At 44.6% G+C, this 20,974-nt stretch overlaps 2 long non-coding RNA genes across 2 annotated transcripts; both read left to right on the plus strand.

The window, feature by feature from the left end:
- Positions 1 to 13,488: 13,488 nt before the first annotated feature.
- LOC123599974 lies at positions 13,489 to 19,122 on the plus strand. The gene is made up of 3 exons (XR_006713391.1): positions 13,489 to 13,601; positions 18,800 to 18,927; positions 19,074 to 19,122. It is a non-coding gene; the product is annotated as an uncharacterized LOC123599974 (long non-coding RNA).
- Positions 19,123 to 19,177: 55 nt separating this feature from the next.
- LOC123599975 lies at positions 19,178 to 20,974 on the plus strand. The gene is made up of 3 exons (XR_006713392.1): positions 19,178 to 19,217; positions 19,509 to 19,590; positions 19,764 to 20,974. It is a non-coding gene; the product is annotated as an uncharacterized LOC123599975 (long non-coding RNA).

Consider the following 20,974-nt stretch of genomic DNA (forward strand, 5'->3'; position numbering starts at 1 on the left):
GGGGCAGAGAGAGAGGGAGACACAGAATCGGAAACAGGCTCCAGGCTCTGAGCCATCAGCCCAGAGCCCGACGTGGGGCTCGAACTCACGGACCACGAGATCGTGACCTGGCTGAAGTCGGACGCTTAACCGACTGCGCCACCCAGGCGCCCCTGGCTTCTAAGCTTTGGTTGTGCTTCCGGTCAGTCCTCCACACTGGATCCAGAGGACTCTTTAAACAAAACAAGCCAACCAAGAATGCAAGCCACTCCATCACTTACGGCCCTTCAGTGTCTCCCCTCCGCCCGCAGAGTAAACTTTGTGCTCCTGAAGGTGCCCTCTGTGACCTAATATGAGTTGAGTTGTGTTCCCCAAACAGCTGTGTGGTACCCTTGGTACCTCCAAATGTGACCTTATTTAGGAATGGGATTGTTGAATTGTTGAAATGTCATTAGTTAAGATGAAGTCATACTGGAGGAGGGTGGACCCTTAATCCAATACGACTGGTGTCTTTATAAAAAGGGGAAATTTGGACATGGACACAAGTCCAGAGGGAGGATGACCACATAAAGATGGATGCAGAGATTGGCATTATGTGTCCTGAGCCAAGGAATGTGTGGGGCCACAGGAAGCTGGAAAGGGCAGGGAAGATTCTTCTCCTTCTTTTGAGGGAGGATGGCTCTGCCAACACCTTGATCTCGAACTTCAAGACTCCGTAACGGAGATGACAACATCTGCTGTCTTAGCCACCCAGCTTGTGGTGCTTTCTTATGACAGTCCTAGCAAAATAATACAGCCTGTCGTGATCCAAATACCACCCATCTTTCCAGCCTCGTCTGCAATCCTGTGCTTCGATTCACCTTGCTATCTCAGCCTCAGTGGATCATTTATGGCTCCTCAGACGTACCATGCATGCAAACACCTTTGCTCACGCCGGTCCCTCTGCATAAAGGCGGCTCCTCCCCACCGCCCCCCCACCCATCAGCTCTTCCCCATGGCTCCCCCACCCCCCACCTCCGTGCTGCTGCAGCATCGCCCAACTATTCTCTAGCCCCCTCATCTGGTCATGGACTCTCTGAGAGCAGGCACCCTGTTTCTCTCTTTTCTATCTCCCCAGTGCCTTAGCACCCAGTCTGACCTAGCATAATGCTACAGGAATTGATTTGGGTTTAATCAAATTCTCTGCTACAGTGTATGATATTGGTGGGTGGTGGGATTCAAAACACTCCTCAGTGGGTTGCCAAAGCCAGCGCTACCCTGATTCTGCCCATCACTAAGAGCTAATCAACAACAGGCCATGAATTCTAGGAAACCTTCTCCAAACTGCATGCTAAACACCCCACACCCTCCCCACGCACACACTATTGCTGAAGCTCTCCAGCAGGCCTGAGGGAGGTGGGCCCAGAGAAAGAGATTTTGCATGTTCCGTTGAGGCCAACACCTAATCACTGTCCCTCTTCAAATGAAAAATGGAGAAAACGCTAGCTAACTGTTGTTTAGTGACCCCAACCCCCACCCCTTTAAAATAAACACTCTTTTCAATTAGGAAGATTTGTCACCGGGGACAGTAATTCTGTGTCCTACCAAAACAAACACAGTTGTAATTAGTTTTATCCAGGAAGAAAATTAACTCTGTTTATCTTAGCATAATGAATCATTGACCCTTTCTGTCCAGGCAGCTTGGGGGAGGGCTTGGGAGTGGGGGGCCATGATCTACAGCAAAGGGGCATTCCGGGACCCATCTATCTCTCCTCTTGGTTACACAGCTGTCCGCATGAGTTATTTGAAATAATATTCCTGGCCAAGAGTTATGAAGCTGCCTCTAAGCTAGCCTTGGAGACACAGTAAATAAGGCTGTGATTTTATGGTTTCAGTCTGCTGAGGATTTTAGAGGAGTACGTATGAGATGGGCATTAAGGCACACTGCAGACCCCTGAGTTTGCTTGGCTTCTGTTGTGCCTTTCACCATGACCTCCATGAGTCTTGGGGACGGGAAGGTAGCTTCAGGCAAAGAGGTTGGTTCTTGATTATGGTGGAGAGGCTGTTGCTGCAGTGAGGAGGCCACAAGCTTTGGGGTTCGATGGACTGGGGTCTAGTCCTGGCTCTGGTGGCCTCTAGCTGCATGACCTTGGACAAGATGCCTTATTTTTCCAAACCTCAGTCGCCTCCTAAGTTTAAAAAAAAACAAAGAGTGGATCAGGGTTAGTAACCCATATCCTCAGGGATTTCACAAGGATCAAGAGTGAGGTGTGCCAAGCCCATGCCTCAGCACCGGGCACCAACTAGTTATTCAGTAAGTGCTGTAGGTTCTGTTATTCTTGCATGAGCTGACTGAGGGCCCAGGGGTGAAGAACGCACGGAAGGACTTCTCTCTACTTCAATAGTTTCTACCTCACAGAGACCCAACTGTGTGAGTGCAGGGCTCTGCATTAGGTCCCGGAAATAGAAAGAGGGTTTAATCACAACCCCTGTGCTCATAGCGCCCACACACTACTGGGGAGAGAGAGACATAGCCAGACATTCTCAGTCTGTCCCAACAAATGCTGAGCTGGGACACAGGACTGAGATCCCCACGGTGGGGGTATCGGCACAGACAAGGAAATCTGATTTCACGTGCTCTGGACCATTCAGCTGATGTATAATGCTTCACTTAATCCTCATGATAACTCTAAAAATAGGCACGAGGGAGGGGGACCCAGGGACAGAGTAATTGAGGCTCACAGATGTTAAGTCATTAGACCCAAACTGCATGGCCGGGAAGCAGCACAGCTGGGATGTGAACGGGCTTGTCTGATGCGGAAGCCTGTGTTTCGTCAGCTTCACCTCGGAGGTCTTGGCTGAGTTTTAATGGCTGGTGTCCTGCCCCAAGACCCCAAGTCAGGGGCATTAAAGCAGCGTGCTCCCCAGGGCTGGTGTCTTGAGTCCCCACAGTTACAATCACAGCTTCTTGGGCTTCACCTCGGGCTCTTCCAAATCAAAATCTCTTGCAGGGGGATCATTTTAAACAACCGTCTAAGGTGATTGTTATGCTCTTACCATCTGTGAGAGTCATATGAATCTACCTTTGTTCATGACATTGAGATGACTATTCCCAGACGAGTGCTTGGGGTAGGGAAGCTTGTCCTCTAGAAAAAGGGACAGAAGAGCTGCGAATCCAAGGAGCCCTCCTGGCCTGAGATGAGAGAGACAGAGAGAGAAGGTGAGATGGGCCAGGACTCCTTGAGAGAGGCCGACGAGCTCACGCTGGGACGAGGTCCCGGAGGCAGAGATGGATCGGCACTGCTTTGAGCTCTGGGCCTCTCCCCTTACCTAGCCCTGTAACAGGGGCTTCCAGAAGAGCAGAGAGCTGGACAGGTTGTTTCTTGAAGCAGGAGAGCGCTTTAGCGGGAGGCAGCGCCTTCTACCCACCATAGACAGGGAGCACGGCAGCCTTTACTGATGCCCAGGCTGCCGGCATGCGGTGGGACTTTGACGCTCCGAACCAGAAAGGCACAGGACCAGGGACAAGTCCGTGTTTGGTGCTGCGCAGGACTCCGGGGCAGAAAGCAGCTACAGATTCCGAGGGTATGGAGGCTGGTTTTTCTGGGCCATGACGATACCTACCCCTGCAAGGGTAAACACCCAGAATGCAGGAGACCCCACACACCCCAACAAAGACACAGGCCAACCAGGCAGATGGAACTGTATGCTGTGCCCCAGCCTGCCGGGGACGGGCTGTGCGACCTGGGAAAATTCCCTTCCCTCTCCAGTGCCTCAGTTTCCTTATCTGGAAAATGAGGATAATGGTATCTCTGTCATCAGGCTTCTGCAAGGATTAAATGAGTACATTGTGCACAGCACCTCATTTCATCTTTGCCCACAACCTCTGAACTAGTGATATAATTATTCTCAAATGCCTAGTGGAGTGTGTGAGGGGCTTCAAGGGACTTGCTTGAGGTGATATGGGTTTTTAGTGGCAAAGCTGAGATTTAGACCAGGTATTATCTGATTTTAGAACCATTGTTTTGACCATATTCCATAATGCTTTTCTAGGAATGAATGAGTGGATGGATGGATGGATGAATGAATGAATTTCATTACATATAATCCTGTAGCCTCTGAGGTCTCCCAACAGAAAGAATTGTCTTTTCTTGAAGCTAGGTTTAGTCCCTGCTATAACTTCCTACTGTGGCTCATGAATCTGCCAGACTGGCTGGGATATGTAGCTTTCACCATAGGGGACCTCTACCTGAGGACAGACAGGACTGGAGGCTGTGTGGCAAAGTGGCTTCAAGCACAGGCTCGGGAGTCTGGAAAGTCTGGGGTACAATATTGTTCAGGAAATCCTTGGTCTGTAGAACTCCCAGTGAAACAGACACTGTCTGATGATGGGGTTCCCAAGATCCCAGGTTTCTTAGGGGCACACAGGTAGGCCAAGAGGGAGCTTAAAACCTACTGGTCAACTGTGGCCAAGAGATAAGGGGCCATGTTACTGGAGTCCAAGATGGACCCTGAGCTTTGTGGGAAAGGAAGGAGGAGGGTCTCACAAATATGTTTGCAGTTTATAACCTTCCAGTTAGAACTTTATATGCAGGATTGAATCAGCAGGAAATCCAGACAGGACTCATTTGTCTTAATGCTGCTCTGAGTAGCTGCTTGGACTGGCTCCCTGGTGACTATCTGCAACCCAGCTACAAGTTATTGCAAGTGCACTGGGTGGCAAGCACTTTCTGGGGCTACAGGGATGACAGGGACAGTCCCCATGCTTAAGGAGATTTTCAGCTCTCTGCAGCTAGGTGGAAAGGCAATGTGCGTGTGTGTGTGTGTGTGTGTGTGTGTGTGTGTGTGTGTGTGTTGGGAGCAAGGGAGAAAGAAGAAGGCCTCATGCATCCACATAAAAGGCGTGTCTCATTTACAACCCTGGAAGGAATGAGTCACTCCTTCTGCTGGTCAGGACCAGCTCTGGTAGTGCTGGGCTGAGAGCGGGCAGATGACTCTTCATTTGGGAACTGGTTTGTATTTGCCCAGAAAAGAATCTGGGAGTTGAGATTGAGGTTTTTGAGATGGAGAGAGCTGAACTCTGTGGGTGTGGGTTAATAGTCAGACACCAATCTATGTGCTGGGAGAGAGATGGGGAGTAGGCTACAAGGAAAGGGGACCAGGAAGAAGGATCTGGGAGGAAGGGCCCAGGAGAACTGGACTGGCGTCATGTCCAAATCCCTAACTGTGAACATCTAGTTTTCGGGAGCCCAGTCTTGCACCATTCAAGTGCAAGAGAATGAGCTGAGACCCTGAGGGGCCACTGGGTGAATAGGAAGCAGCTGGCTGGCCGACTGCTCTCAGGTTCATGCAGTCCTGGCCAGCGGTGACAAGGGTGTAATGTGGGGTTCATGCCTTCAGCCCTGGTCAGAACACACTAAACCAGCCATCCCCAAACTTGGGGAGATTTTACCAAGCTGGGGAGGGATTCATTGGTTAAAATCTGAAGGAGAAGATTCTTGGGGCTGTATCTCTGACTCCAGACCTCTGAAAGGCCCAGTGTAGGAGCATCAGTGGAGAGCCAAGTTTTAGATGAAAACAGGGACAGCTGTTCTGACATGGCTGCCCTTGTGAGGCAGTGAGTTCCAAACCTGGGAGTGTTCAACAAAGACTAGAGGCCAAGGACTGCTCACTAGTGGGGCTGGGCATCCAGGGGGGTGTGGGGAGGGCAGAGCCATAACATCGTAAATCCCCTGACTGAGGAGTTATCTGGTAGAGGCTTGGTGACAAGTAGGGCCATTTGAGACACTGTTCATCTCATAATTGGAGAATGTAAAGTTTACAGTTTAAAGTTTATAGGATAGTCCTTCAGGAGAGTCTACAAAACGAATTCTTATCCAGAGTGAGATGTGGATTCTCAGTGACTCAGGCTCTCCCTGCATGATTTGGCTTTTTGGGAAAAGGAAGGAGAATTGGATGATGTCGTAGCTCATTTGGGTCGCTGTAACAAAATATAGTTTATAAACAACGGAAATTTATTTCTCACAGTTCTGAAGTCTGGAAGTCCAAGATCAAGGTGTCAGCAGATTCCATGTCTGGTGAGAACCCGCTTCCTGGTTCATAGACAGCTGTCTTCTTGTCTTCTCACTGTGTCCTCACACAGCTGGTGGGGGAAGGCATTTCTCTGGGGTCTCTTTTACGAGGACACTAATCCCACTCAGGAGAGCTCCACCCTCTGACCTCATCACCTCCCAAAGCCCCATCTTCTAATACCATTGGAGGTTAGAATCTCAACAGAGGAATCTCACACACATTCAGTCTACAGCAGATGAGGAGGAAAGATGGGGGCGGGGGGAAGGGACATCAGAAGATTGCATCCACTACTTACCGGGCACATTCACATGGTTGTCACATTCAATTCTCACACAACCTCCTGTGGCTGGTTTACAGATGACGGCCCAAGGTGTACCACCAGCCAGTAAGGCCCAGGTATATAGACAGCCAAACCTGGTCTATTCTGGGTAGCCCAGTGCCTTCTTCAGGGTGGGAAGCATAGCACCTGGCAGGTGAAGGTCATCAAGGGTCACCCCCTGCCTGGAGCTGCCTCCTGCACTCTGCGAGCCCTCTCCTGTTTCAGCCATCCCGTGGGTCTCTACCAAAAAGAGTGGGGGCGCTTAGCTCCCTCTTGTGGTCGCATTAGTCAGGAGACACTCCTGCTTGCAGGAGGCCATGCCTTTCAGGAACGCTGAGAAAATCACCACGATGGACAAGGTTTGGCCCATCTAAGAGGAATCCCGCTCTCCGGCATACCGGCATATCGGCATATCGATGGCACTCCATACAAGTCTGATCAATCACTGAATGAAACAGACACCCGGAAGCAGAGGTGAGTCAGCGGGGAAGAGGGAACCAAAGCAAAAGGTGGGAAGGCATGGCAGCCGGGGAGAAAGAGGTCACCCCGGGAGTCCTGCACACGCTACCCTCCGCTGTAGGGCCTCAGAGCCTCTGCCTGCGCACACACGGGGCTGATTTATATCAGCGCTGTTCGTGGTGTTCATTCTAGGCTGCACTTACTAATCACCGGGGAAGTTTTAAAACATCTTGCTAACTGGGCCCTATCCCTGGAGACTCTGACTTAATAGGTCTTAGGTGGGGCCAGCGCGTTGCTGTTTTTTTAATCTCCCCCCCAGATGATGCCGCTAAGGTTGAGGAAGGCATGGGTTCTTTTCTCGGATCCCTCCAGCTCCCATTGCCTGTGATCCAGAGATTATTTTTGAGAAGTTTCACTAAATTTAATTTGTATCCTGTGGTAGTAGATGATGTTATGTCACCATTAGGACAATGGGCTGATATTTGTCACCAATAAACCTAAAGATAGATCTCGATGCTTGTATCCATAAGGTAATCCCAACAACAGCCAGCGGGAATATGATTTATTCCCCAGGCCTCTAATGTAATTAAGTGTGCATTACAAAGGAAGCTGCACTATTGAGATGCAAATTATTAATGGCAGTTTACCTCGGAATTGCCATTTTGTTGAGGTTGTGGGGTGCAAGTGCTTAAGAGTGCATTATTCATGTAGCAAACACAGGAACTCCACTGGGAGGGAAAGTGCACCACGCTTGAGAGATGGTTCAAGGCCTCTGGACTTCGTCACATCCAAGGGAACTGTGACTTCATTCCTTCCCTTGTTTGCTCTCCCTGTATCCTGTGCTGAACTGCGCCAGAAACAACACTGGTGAGCGTTCTCGGAACGCAGTCTGCAGGTTGCACACTCTTCACACACACCGCGAAGAGCATGTGGTTCTTTTTAGAAATGTCCAGAAGGCAAGCCTTACATTGGGAGCCTTTCTCCAATGTCTCCCTGCTAGGGAAAACCATGTATCCAAAGAGAGAAGTATGTGGAGAATATTTAGAATTCTGAGCCATGTCTGCGTCTGGCAGCCCGGTCTGCCCCCCACCTCCACCCCCTGCCCTGCAGTCTCCCCCTCCACCCTAAAGCGCTCTGGCCTAGCCACTGAGTGAGCGTTCACAGAGAGGTCGCTAACGGGGCCCAGATGAGGCTTCTGCCAGATGACAGGAGCTCTGGCTTGGATTAGCAAGAAACCACGTGGAACAATAATATCAGTAATAAGAACCACCATTGATTGAGTGCTACCATATTCCAGATGCAATGCTCGAATGACCTTCTTCACCAGTTGGAGGCATAAAAAAAAAGGTTACAAGGCTTTTACTTCTCATTTAATTGTTCAAGGCCTACGCGCCTATAAAGCTACCTTCCTTGACTTTTCCAAGAACATCGTGTAGTACAAAAAGTTTGGTGATGCTTCAAGGTGCACTCAGTCTGTGGAAGAGATTGTAACCTTGTTGATTTTCAGAAGGGAAGAGACTGGCTTTAATCTTTTTTCTTCCTGGAGCTTCCTTAACTCTGTGCAAATTTAGCCCCTTCTCGTAAGTCGCCACATTTTAGGAGATTTTGCAAAAGACAATCTTTGTGAGAGTCAGAGAATCCTATTACACCCGTTCCATATCTCAGTGTGTACTTTGTGGCCTTTTGTTGGCAATAGCTAAGAGGTGCCACCGAAGTGTTCAGAGAGAAACCAATGATCCGCTTCAAGGTGATAAAACTTGCAATGTTTGTTAGAAGCCACTGGCAGCTTCTCTTGAAAAAACTGTAAGTTCTGTCTCACTTGGCAGTCTAGCACACATGTGTACATCATTTAGCCCTCTCTACAATTTTGCAAGGTAGCTCAGTTACTCTCATAGTTAGAATTTTTATTATTATCGGAATGATAGGAAAAGCTAATATTTTCTTAGCACCTTCTGGGTTTCGGGAATTGTGCTAGGTCATGTACAAATAATAAATACCGTTGCTAACCCCAACCATAAGACCATGAGGTGGCTATTATCATTCCACTTGGCAAACCATGATTTGAAATCTCAGAGAAGTAAGTTGCCCAAGGTTCAGGATTTTGCACATTCCCCAAATGACAGTGCTATGATTCAATAGTATGTCTTACTGACTCCCAAGCCCATGATTTGCACTGCATGGAGACTCGCCTGACAATGTTAATTGTCCTGGAGATGGTAAGATGTGCTCTTCTGGGGAATCCTGGCCTAGCAAAGGCAGGGAACACATTGTAGAGATGTAGTACCGAGTGTTCCTGCTGAGGAGAGGAGAGGCTGTGCTATGTCCCTTCCAACCCGGGGACGGACTCGTCATGAATGAGCTGATAGCCCCATTGCCGAGCACAATCTGGCACAACAAATAGGCTAAAAAAATACTTGTGGCAGATGGAAAGTGCTCTGATGTGGGACCATCAGAAATTAACGGTAAAGAATATATACTAGGAACCATCAGGGAAGAGGTTACATGGTCTGTAGTGGTCTGGTATGCAGTGGAGGCAGATTTTGACCCCAGATATGAAACCATTCATGCTTACTTCCCTCATTGACGATAGTACCAACGTCCACCAAGCTGTGATAGGATTAGGGGTCTCTGGGAGCAAATTTCTGTGCCCCCTTTTGTATGAGCAGGCTTTAGAGAGGCTGTAGTACTACTTTTACCTCCAGATGGCACTCATGCACCTTTATAGTTTTTACAGCTTCGCTCTCAAAGGAGCCCAGCCTGCGGTTGGGTCCAAAGTCTGTCCAACTTGGTGTTTGACACTATGTTCCTCAAGGGTAGGGTGTCCACTTATGGCTAATAAAATACCAGAGGAAAAACATGTTTTTATCTTATTTATTAGTAACTCATTCATGTACACTTCCTCTCAGCCTAAAAAGGTGTAAGGCCAAACAGCATGGCATCCTGAGTCATACATGTGTGAGGCAGATGACGCAGATGTCCTTGGCACAGTCCTTCTATCTCAGATGCCAGTGCCACCCCATCCTCTCTGGATCCTTGAAGACAGACAAGGCTTGGACTATGGGTCTATGAGGAAACAAGACCCCACATAGCCCTGTTCTGGGGTAAAATGCCTGTTTTGTCTCAAGTGAGGAACACAGGACATTTGTCTTTGTCAATTCTATATTTACTACTTGTTCTTTGCTCCTACCTATTCTATTCTTCTGAAACACAGATAGGCGGGCAGGAGGAAGGTAAGGCAGGGTCAAGATCACAACCAAAAGCACTGTGTTTGAAGAGTTTGTGAGAAACAGTGAATCTGAGAAGTACCAAAAGAGACTAACAAATAGGAAGTTAGGAGTAGAGGAATAGGAGGGCACAGGAGGTCTGGAGAAGGAGAGGATCTATCACCCTTGACTCTCCAGCCATGGAAGGGAGTGAGTGCTTTTGATCTGGGATGAGGAAAGCGTGGCAACAGGGCTCAGCTCAGGCTAGCAGAACTTTGAGCTGGAATGGAAGCATCTCCCCTTCTTGACACCTGTATTCCATACATACTTGAGCACCTCTCGTGTTACAGGTATTGGTGGAGGCATGAGGATATAGCCATGAAGAAGACAAACCAAATTCCTTACAATTTAATGTTTATTCATTTTTGAGAGAGAGAGAGAGAGAGAGAAAGAGAGAGAGAGAGAGAGTGTGTGTGTGTGCGTGTGCAAGCAGGGGAGGGTCAGAGAGAGAGAGGGACAGAGGAGCTGAGGCAGGCTCTGCAATAACAGCAGAGATCCTGATGTGGGGCTGGATGTCACGAACTGTAAGATCATGACCTGAGCTTAAGTTGGAGACTTAATCAACTGAGCCACCCAGGCACCCCAATTTACAGTTTAGTAAGGGAAATAAATACTAAATAACAAGATCGGATGGTGACAAATGCTATGCAGATGACAAAATCAGGAGTCAAGAGAGGGAATAATTAGAGGTGGAGTTTGTTCAGATAAGGTGGTCATGATAGACTTTTCTGGGGTGACATTGGAGCTGAGAGGGAACGAGCTCTACATCAGCATTCTTTTTTTTTAATATTTATTTATTTATTTATTTATTTATTTTATTTGAGAGAGGGAGTGAGTGTGAGGGGGGAAGAGAGGCAGAGGGAGAGAGAGAGAATCTTAAGCAGGCTCCGTGTTGAGCATGGAGACCAACATGGGGCTCAATCCCACAACCTTGGGATCATGACCTGAGCCAAAATCAAGAGTCAGATGCTCAACCAACTGAGTCACCCAGGCGTCCCTGCATCGGCATTCTTTTTTTTTTTAATCTAATGTTTATTTATTTTCGAGGGAGAGAGAGACAGCGTGTGAGCGGAGGAGGGACAGAGAGAGAGGGAGACACAGAATTAGAAGCAGGCTCCAGGCTCCAAGCTCTCAGCACAGAGCCTGACACGGGGTTCAAACTCATGAACTGTGAGATCATGACCTGAGCCAAAGTCAGATTCTTAACCGACTGAGCCACCCAGGCACCCCTATATTTGGCATTCTTTTTTTTTTTTTTTTTTTTTTTTAAATTTTTTTTTTTCAACGTTTATTTAGTTTTGGGACAGAGAGAGACAGAGCATGAACGGGGGAGGGGCAGAGAGAGAGGGAGACACAGAATTGGAAACAGGCTCCAGGCTCTGAGTCATCAGCCCAGAGCCCGATGCGGGGCTCGAACTCACGGACCGCGAGATCGTGACCTGGCTGAAGTCGGACGCTTAACCGACTGCGCCACCCAGGCGCCCCTATTTGGCATTCTTAATGCCAAAGATGCTTCAGCTAAAGACAGGCTTGAGACTCTATGCATGATAAATAATGGGAATGAAAAGTGGTGAAGAAAACAGGGAGAATAGCTGAAACATGACTTTGCACATGCAATAGTCAGCTTGCACCCCTACCTCCATGCACAGAATAGCCGTTAGCCAGTATTTATCCTTTGACAAAAGCCAACCAGCAAAAGGAATCACAAATAAAACAGAGGTTCCTTTGAAGCTATATTAAACACACCATATGTGGAAGTCTAGGATAGCAAGTATTGCTATCGTCTGCGTAGGTAAAGCCCTCCACGTCCTGCAGCTTTTCTGGGCAAGGGGCTCTCCAGAAGAGCGGCTGGTTCCCTGGTAGCTGCTAAAGGTGGATTGTCCGTGAGACTCACTCAGCAAACAGAGCTCTAACTCTGCCTTCCATTTTCTCCAGTCTTACATGCAAATTGGAGAAATAATTGCAGGATACTTAAGAAAAGTCTACAATGTGAAGAAAGACTAAGATTAAAAGGCAGAAAACACAAAGAAATGGATAGATTTAGAAAACAGAATAAAATCAAACACAACAAGCAAGTGAACAAAAAATGATTTGCCCTCTGCCTCCAATAATATTTGAACCTCAACATACCACTAAAAGTGAAAGAATCAAAACAAACTACTATAAATTAAAATTGGGGTTATAAAAATGTTAATAGGAAATTGGGATGAAAGAGTCAAGAAAATGTCCCAAAATATAGAAGAAAGAAAAAGGTAAAAAAAATAAACGGATGTACTCCAAATGTCTATCAGCAGGTGAATAGGTCATCTGTGGCCCATACATAGCAGTGCTATACTACTCAGAAATGAAGGGAAGAAATTGTTGGTACACAAAACAACGTGGATGAATCTCAGAATAATTATGCTGAGTGAAATAAGCCCAACAAAGGAAAAGTACATATTGTATGATTCCATTTAAATAAACTCTGGGATAATTTCTCTTCTTTACCAATGTTAAAATTTCCATCAGTGATATGGGAATCCTCCACTTTCTTGGTAAAACTTGGTATGATCAACCTTTTTAATTCTAACCATTTAAAAAAATTTTTTTGAGAGAGAGAGAGAATCTTAAGCAGGCTCCCATTCTCAGCACGGAGCCCAACACAGGGCTCGATCCCACGACTATGGGATCATTACTTGAACCGAATTCAAGAGTCAGATGCTGAGCCAACTGAGCCACTAAGGTGCCCTTAATGTTAACCACTTTAATAGCTTTGTGGAGGTATCTCATTGTGTTTTAATATTCCTGAAATGACTAGTGATGTTGAACATGTCTGCATTGTTTATTTAGTGAAGTGTCTGTTCAAATTTTTTGTCCATTTTTTATTGAGTTTTCTTATTATTTAGTAGTTACAGGAGTTCTTTATATATTCTGTACTTTATGACCTATATGCTTTGTAAACATTTTATCCCCATCTATAGTTTGTCTTTTCAGTTTTTTAAGTGTCTTTTGAAGAGAATTTTTATGTTTTGATGAAGTTCAATTTATCTGTTTGTTTTCTTATGGATTATACTAGGAATCCTTTGCTTAACCCAAGATGACAAAGGTCTTTTCCTAAGTTTTCTTCAAGAGTTTTATTGTGTCACATTCTATATTTAGGGCTGTGATCCATTTCTAAAAACAAAAACAAAAACAAAACAGAAAAAAAAAACACTTTGTTACAACAGTTTTAGATTTACAGAAAAATTGCAAAGATCCTATAGAGTTCCCATGTGCCCCATATTGTTTCGCTATTATTAACATCTCATAGTAGTATGGTACATTTAGTATAATTAATGAACCAATATTCATTGGTTGAACCAATGAACACTTACATTCTTACTTTTTTTTCAGATTTCTTAGTTTTTACCTAATGTCATTTTCCTGTTTCAGAATCCCATCTAGTGCAGCACATCACATCCAGTGTCATGTCTCCTGGGGCTCCTGTTGGCTGTCACAATTTCTCAGACTTCCCTTGTTTGTGATTACATTGATGGTTTTAAGAAGTACTGGTGAGATATTTTGTGGAATGTCCCTCAATTGTGATTTTTCTACTGTTTCCCTCATGATTACATTGGGTTGTGGGTTTGGGGAGGAAGACTATGAGGTAACAGGTAATTCTCATCACATCGTATCAAGGGTACATATTATCAGCATGACTTATTGTTGATGTTGACCTTGATCTGTATGATATCACGAACTCATGGATATTTATTTTATACTTTGGGTTATAGTCCAATACTAATTTATTTATTTTGCTGTTTTTGTTGCTCAAATCGATCAAGCTTTGGCCACTGGGAGCTCTTTCAATTGGCTCCCATGACATAACCTATTAATATATATATATACATACATATACATACATACATATACACATACATATATATGTACACACATATGTATACACATATATATACATATACATATGTATATATATATATTTTTTTTTTGCACTTGGTTTTCTGACCCTACAAGCTGTTCCAGGATCATCTTGTATATTCCCAGCCCCAGTCCTAGGATCAGTCATTTCTCCAAAGAGCCCTGGTTCCTTTATTGGTGAGTGGTACTAGAAACCAAGAGCTGGACCCTAGCTGTGCTCACTGCAGGGGTGATGTTGTTTTATTTAGGCCCACCCAACTGATAGGGCAAAGAAATATATGTATACACATATATTAACCCAGATAGACTTCTATCTATACATATTTCTGTATATAACTATCTATATCATATTAAGCTCAACATGAATTCATACTGAGATTTCCAAATCTAATCCATTGCCACAGGAATCTTTCTAGCCTCCTCCCCTCGCTTATCTGTAAATCCTGCTCCAACAGTAAGATGCTTGGGCTTTCGTTATCCTCTACCCATCTACTTGTTCAATTCCAGTATACATGTATAGCACTATTCAGAATTTTTAATCCTTACCCCACTGGGAAACAATTTCATCGATGGCAGTTCAGTGCTTACCTGTAGTTCCTTTTACATTTGAACTTATAGACTCCATTGATTTGCGAAGTTACTCAGGTAACTCAGGTACCTTTTCCACCCATCCTCTTGTTTCATACATTTGTAATACAGTTAGATTCCCCTGTCACAATTTATATTCTTTCTTTGGATTACCTGACCTCGTAAATTTTTTTCTTATTTTTTCTTAATGTTTACTTTTGAGAGAGAGAGAGAGAAAGACAGAGAGTGAGCAGGGGAAGGGTAGAGAGAGAGGGAGACGAAGAATCCGAAGGAAGCTCCAGGCTCTGAGCCTGACATGGGGCTCAAACCCACGAACTGTGAGATCAGAACCTGAGCTGAAGTGGGACACTTAACCGACTGAGCCACTCAGGCACCCGTGACCTCCTAAATGTTTTTAATTTGCATACACTGAAGTTTACTATTTGTGTTATAAAGTTCTTAGGCTTTTTCAAATGCATAATGCCATGTATCCTCCACTGAAGTATCCTACAGAATAGTTATTTTCCCCTAAAAATCCCCTGTGCTTCACTTCTGTATCCCTCCTCTCTTCCCCCTGAATTTTCAGTAACCACTGATTATTTTACCGTCTGTAGAATTTTGCCCTTTCTAGAATGTCGTATAATTAACATCAGACAGTGGGTAGCCTTTTCAGACTGGTTTCTTTCACTTAGCAATATACGTTCAAGGGTTAGTTTTTCATGTCTTTTCATGGCTTGATAGTTCATTTCCTTTTGTCATTAAATGATATTCCAATTTATGGGCAGACCACCATTTGTGTATCCTTTCACCTATTGAAAAAAACTGGTGACTCCCGTTTTTGGCAATCATGAATAAAGCTGCTGCAAACATTTCTGTGCAGGTTTTTGTGTAGACATAAATTTTCAAGTGAGTTAGATGAATATCTAGGAGTGCAGTTGCTACATTATATAGTTAAGACTGTGTAGGTTTGTTAAGAAACTACCTGTCTTCCAAAGTAGTTGTACCATTTTGCATCCCTGAAAACAATGAATGAGATTTCCCCTGTGATATTGTCAGTTTGGGGGATTTCAGCCACTCTCATAAGTGCATAATGGTATCTCATTATTGCTTTAATTTGTACTTCCTCAGTGACAAATGAGCGTCTTTTCTTATGTGCATTTGCTACCCATGTGTCTTTGTTGATGAGGTGTCCACATCTTTTGCTTATTTTTTGATTGGGTGACTGTCTTCTTTTCTTTTAATTAAAAAAATGTTTATTTATTTTTGAGGGAGGGGAGGGGCAGAGAGAGAGAGGGAGACACAGAATCCGAAGCACGCTCCAGGCTCCGAGCTGTCAGCACAGAGCCCAATGTGGGGCTTGAACTCATGAACCTCGAGATCATGACCTGAGGCGAAGCCAAACACTTAACCAACTGAGCCACCCAGGCACCCTGTTCTTGTTTTTTTTTTTTAATTTTTTGAATGTTTTATTTATTTTTGAGAGAGAGAGAGAGAGAGAACGAATGGGGGAGGAGGGGCAGAGAGAGAGAGAGAGACACAGAATCCAAAGCAGGCTCCAGGCTCTGAGCTGTCAGCACAGAGCCCAATTGGGGGCTCCAACTTGTGAACTGAGAGATCATGACTTGTGCCAGTTGGACGCTAAACCAATTGAGCCACCCAGGAACCCCACCTGCCTTCTATTTTTAATTTTAATATGTAGATACAAGTCTTTTATCAGATATGTATTTTTCAAATATTTTCTCCCTTGCTGTGACTTGTTCATTCTCTTAACAGCATCTGTTGCAAAAAAGTTTTACATTTTAATCAATCCCAATTTATCAAATTTTCTTTCATGAATCATATTTTTGGCATTGTATCGAAAAACTCACTGCTAAACTCAGGGTCACACAGATTTTTCCCTTATTTTTCTCTTCTAGAAATTTTATAGTATTGCATCTGACATTTAAGTCTATGATCCATTTTGAGTTAATTTTGTGAATGGTTTCATAAGGACTGTCTGTACGTTTTTGTTTGTTTTGGTTTTGAGGTGTGGGTGTGTAATTTTCTTCCTTCCTTCCTTCCTTCCTTCCTTCCTTCCTTCCTTCCCTCCCTCCCTTTCTTTCTTTCTTTCTTTCTTCTTTCTTTCTTTTCATATATGGACATCCAATTGTTCAAACACCTTTTGTTAAAAAGGATTATCCTTTCCCCCATTGAGGTTTTTTACTTCCTTGTCAATGATCGGTTGTTTATTTGTGTGAGACTATCTCTGGGCTCTTATCCTCTTCAGTTGATGTATTAATCTCTATGAATCTGTCCTTTCACTAATACCAGGCAGTCTTAAGTGCTGTAGCTTTAGAGTAGGTCTTGAAGTCAGGTAGTGTCAGTCCCCTGACTTGATTCTTCCGTGTTGTGCAGGCAGTTCTTAGTCTTTTGTCTTGCTATACAAACTTTAGTCAGCTTATCGAGAGCCATAAAATAGTTAGCTAAGATTGTGCTGAATCTGTAGATTCATCAAAAGGGGGGAAGAATTGAAATCTCATAATTTAATGAATACAAGGTTTGCATTTTTGTTACACTTATTCCTGAGGACTTTATATTTTTGTTGCTATTGTTAATAAATGATAGTTTTGAAAAGCTCTATGTGCTAACTCTGTTGCTGGCAGAAATACCAGTGACTTTGTAATAGAAGTAGAAACAAAGTATTATTCAGAAAAATATGATTTTCTGTGTAAAAACCTGAGAGAATATCCCTGAGAGAACTATTGTAAATGGTAAGAGATTTTAACAATTTGGTTAATCAGAAAATCAGTTATTAACATTCTGTTTGTGGAACGATCAGATGGATGCTGATGTTACTTGGGGTTATAGGCGTGGGTTCACTGTGAAGGATGTTTATATTTATCCCAGTTCAGTTATTCCCAGTAACGGTGTCATGAAGTTTATTGTACGTGTCTCTTGTGCATATGTACATATATTTCTATTGATCATATGCCCAGAAGTAGAATTTCTGGGTCACAGGCTGTGTTTATTTTTAACTCTGGAAGAAGATACCAAAGTGCTTTCAAATATCGCTCCACCGATCTGTCACTGGCCATGAACATGTGGGCCACATTACCCCACATCTTCATCAAACCCTGGTACTGTCAGCCTCTTCCATTATACCCACGGCGGGTATGGGGATCATGGTTTTAATATATGCCTTGTTCCGATTCATAGTGGGTATCTGCCTGCACCTTTTCTTATCTTTGCTGCTATTTGGGTATTTTTTTTAATGCTGAGACTGTTCAGGTGCCTTGCCTATTTTTCTTTTGGTTTATCTGCCTTAAAAATAAACTGCAGAGGGGCACATGGGTGACTCAGCTGGTTAAGCACCCAACTCTTGGTTTTGGTTCGGATCATGATCTCCCAGTTTGTGAGTTCGAGCCCCGGATCAGGCTCTGTGCTGACAGCACACAGCCTGCTTGGGATTCTCTTTCTTCCTCTCTCTTTGCCCCTCCCCTGCTCACTCGTCTCTATCTCAAAGTAAATAAATAAACTTTAAAAGTGTGTAAAATAAAAAAATAATCTGCATAATTAAAATTCAAAATATGTATCTTCAGGATATGAGCCCTTCATCAGTTGAGGCTTTGCAACCAGCTACCCTCCTCCCGTGGTATTGCTTTCACCTGTCACAGTCTTTCCAACCCCACTCTCTCTCAATGGGTATGTTAGACCATTTGCAAGAGATCTCGACCATGTAATTTCTCTCTGTTTTAACTCCTTATTTGATGTTCTTGTATATAAAACAGAAATTTCACCATAGATTACACTGTTTATATTTTGCATTTAAGCACTCTGTGTTTTCCATCAAGTAAAATCTGACGTTTTATTTATTGGCCGGCTTGAGGCCCTTCGTGAACCAAACCTAGCTTAACTGTTGAGTATATGGAACTAAATATATACATGTCCCCCAATTCAGCCCGCTAATATATACCCCATATCTTAGCAGTGTCTTTTTTTCCTGCGTCTAGGATACCGAGAAAGAAGGCGTATGCCAAAACTTATTTCTGACAGTTTATTGGAGGGGGGCTGCAACCATAGGCAGCAAAAGCGAAGGGGAAATTAGAAAATGAAGGAAGAAAGTAGAGGCCTTTATCTGCTTTCTTCTTCCGATTTCCTGCATCTGATTGACCCACGATTATCTCACATTTAACATACCTTTGCATATGAGACATTTCACCCAGGTCCTCTGTGCAGCCGCTGAGGAATTGAGATCCCACCTCCACATTGCGGTGTTTCATTTCAGTGTGGAAGTTGTGGGTTGAACCAGAAGTTCCATGGATCCAGGCAGGTCAGACCCTGACCGTAACTGCGGGATTCTGGGGGTTTTGCTAGAGCTGGCCCGTCCACCCCCACCAAGGAGAGGGCATATAAGTGTTCCCATTAGGAAATGAAGCAACATCTGGCATGTTCATCTGGCATGTGGCCTAGGCCAAGGGCAGAAGGGGCTGAGTGAGTGTGGGGATGGGCAGAGCTGGGTTCTGCACACCTTTTTTTTTTTTTTTTTTTTTTTTTTTGAGTAAGTGAGCATGAGCAGAGAGAGGGAGAGAGAGAGAACCTCAAGCAGGCCCTGCACTGTGAGTGCAGAGCCCAATGCGGGGCTCAAACTCACAAACTGTGAAATCACGACCTGAGCCAAAACCAGGAGTTGGATGCTTAACCAGGTGAGCCACCCAGGTGCCCCTGCACACCTTTTATGCTCTTGTGCACCGCAGCTGTCCTTTAGCACCTGCTAAAGGTAATGAGCCACAGTAAAAAGCACAGGAAGGAAAGAGGAAAAGAGATCATCTCAGTGGGTCTGACACCTGTGGTTTGACTAAGTCATTTGCCCGTCAAGGGGAATTCTCTCAAAAGGCAGGATTTCTAAATGGTCTCTGCTTTTTTTCTTTTTTCTTCTTTTCTGTGTTACAGTGATTCTTGCTGCCTGATGCCACAATTACGACTTTATTTTCTAGGTGTGATGGAGCCCCCCATTTCCCTCTGTATCTGGATATTTTGTGGCCATTCTTTGCTTCCAGATAGTAGTACTCGCTTCAGGTAGGGACATCTATTCCTTTTTTATGATGTGTTGTGTCTCTAAAGAACAATACTGGAGGTAAATGGGAAAGTTCATCTTCAGATTCCACCCTTCTCTTCTAGTTTTGAGGATAGAAATGAGTGTTACAGCAACTTACAATTAAGAAATCGCTTTACTGCCTTTCTCACCGCAGCTCCGTGCCACAGCCCTACAACACTGCGCTTAGAAGAGAGAGGCGAACATCTAACATCTCCCCTCGGGAATCCCGAATTCTCACTGACAAATCATAATAAACATATCACTTCTACTTAAGAGCAAACCACAGTCGTTTATGCGACAATATGAATTATAAGTTTAGGAGGACCTCAGATAAAGGAGTTGTTGTGAGCTGGAACCATCCACAAATTTTCCTGAGCACATCAGGCCTTAAGTCTAATAATTCAGGTTCCTTATGGTGAGAGGGATCAAAATTCTTGGCAGAGTCAGGAATGAAGGTGGTGGAGTTGAAAGGAGCAAAAATTAGGCTGGGAGGAGTGGGTCGTAGTTATTTACAGCTTCAGAACAAATCATGCCCATGCCTAGTGATTTAAAATGACAACCATTCTGCCATATCTCACAACTTTGTGGGTCAGGAATTCTTGTTCCCCATGACAAAGACTGAGGTCGCTTGTATTCAGCTGGTGGGATGGTCCAACGGGCCCAAGGCAGCTTCACTCACTTGTCTGGTGCTTTGGTGGAATAAGCTGGAAGGCTGGAGTCAGCTGGGACTGTCAGCTAGATTGTCAATACGTGGCCTTTCTACCATGGTGGTGTCAAGGCGGTCAGGCTTCAGATACGGCAGTTCAGGGCTTCCAGAAAGAATGTTACCAAAAAAAGAAAAAGGAAAAAAATAAAAAAAAGAAAAAGGACAAGAGCTGAGATGGAAGTTGCTCATTCCTTAAAATAGACCCAGAAGAGGTTGCAGCTTGTCTTCTGCCATGTTCTACTGGGCAAAGCCATCACAGAACACACAGCTTCAAGAGGAGACATTCCTTCTCTTTTCAGAAAGAGCATCAAAAAAACCTGTGGCCATATTTAATCCACCCCAAATGGACACTGAGAAAAGCAACTGGAATATTCGATAAGTGAAGACCGATTATTGTTCAGCATAGCAGTCCACACACCGCCTCTGGACAGTGGTCCCTTCGTTAAGTATGGACAGAGCGTCTACTACGTTCTGGCACTATCATCCCTGGAGACAATAATGAGAATTTTTAAAAGGGAATAAAACAGAGACTTTGCATGGCTCACGTGTTAGTGGGCCATGAGAGGACATAAGGACAGGAATTAAAAATATCAGTCGGGGTGCCTGGGTGGCTCAGTCAGTTGGGCGTCCAACTTCAGCTCAGGTCATGTTCTCGCAGT

This window comes from Leopardus geoffroyi, chromosome C1 (genome assembly GCF_018350155.1).
Source record: "Leopardus geoffroyi isolate Oge1 chromosome C1, O.geoffroyi_Oge1_pat1.0, whole genome shotgun sequence".
NCBI classification, from domain to species: domain Eukaryota; kingdom Metazoa; phylum Chordata; class Mammalia; order Carnivora; family Felidae; genus Leopardus; species Leopardus geoffroyi.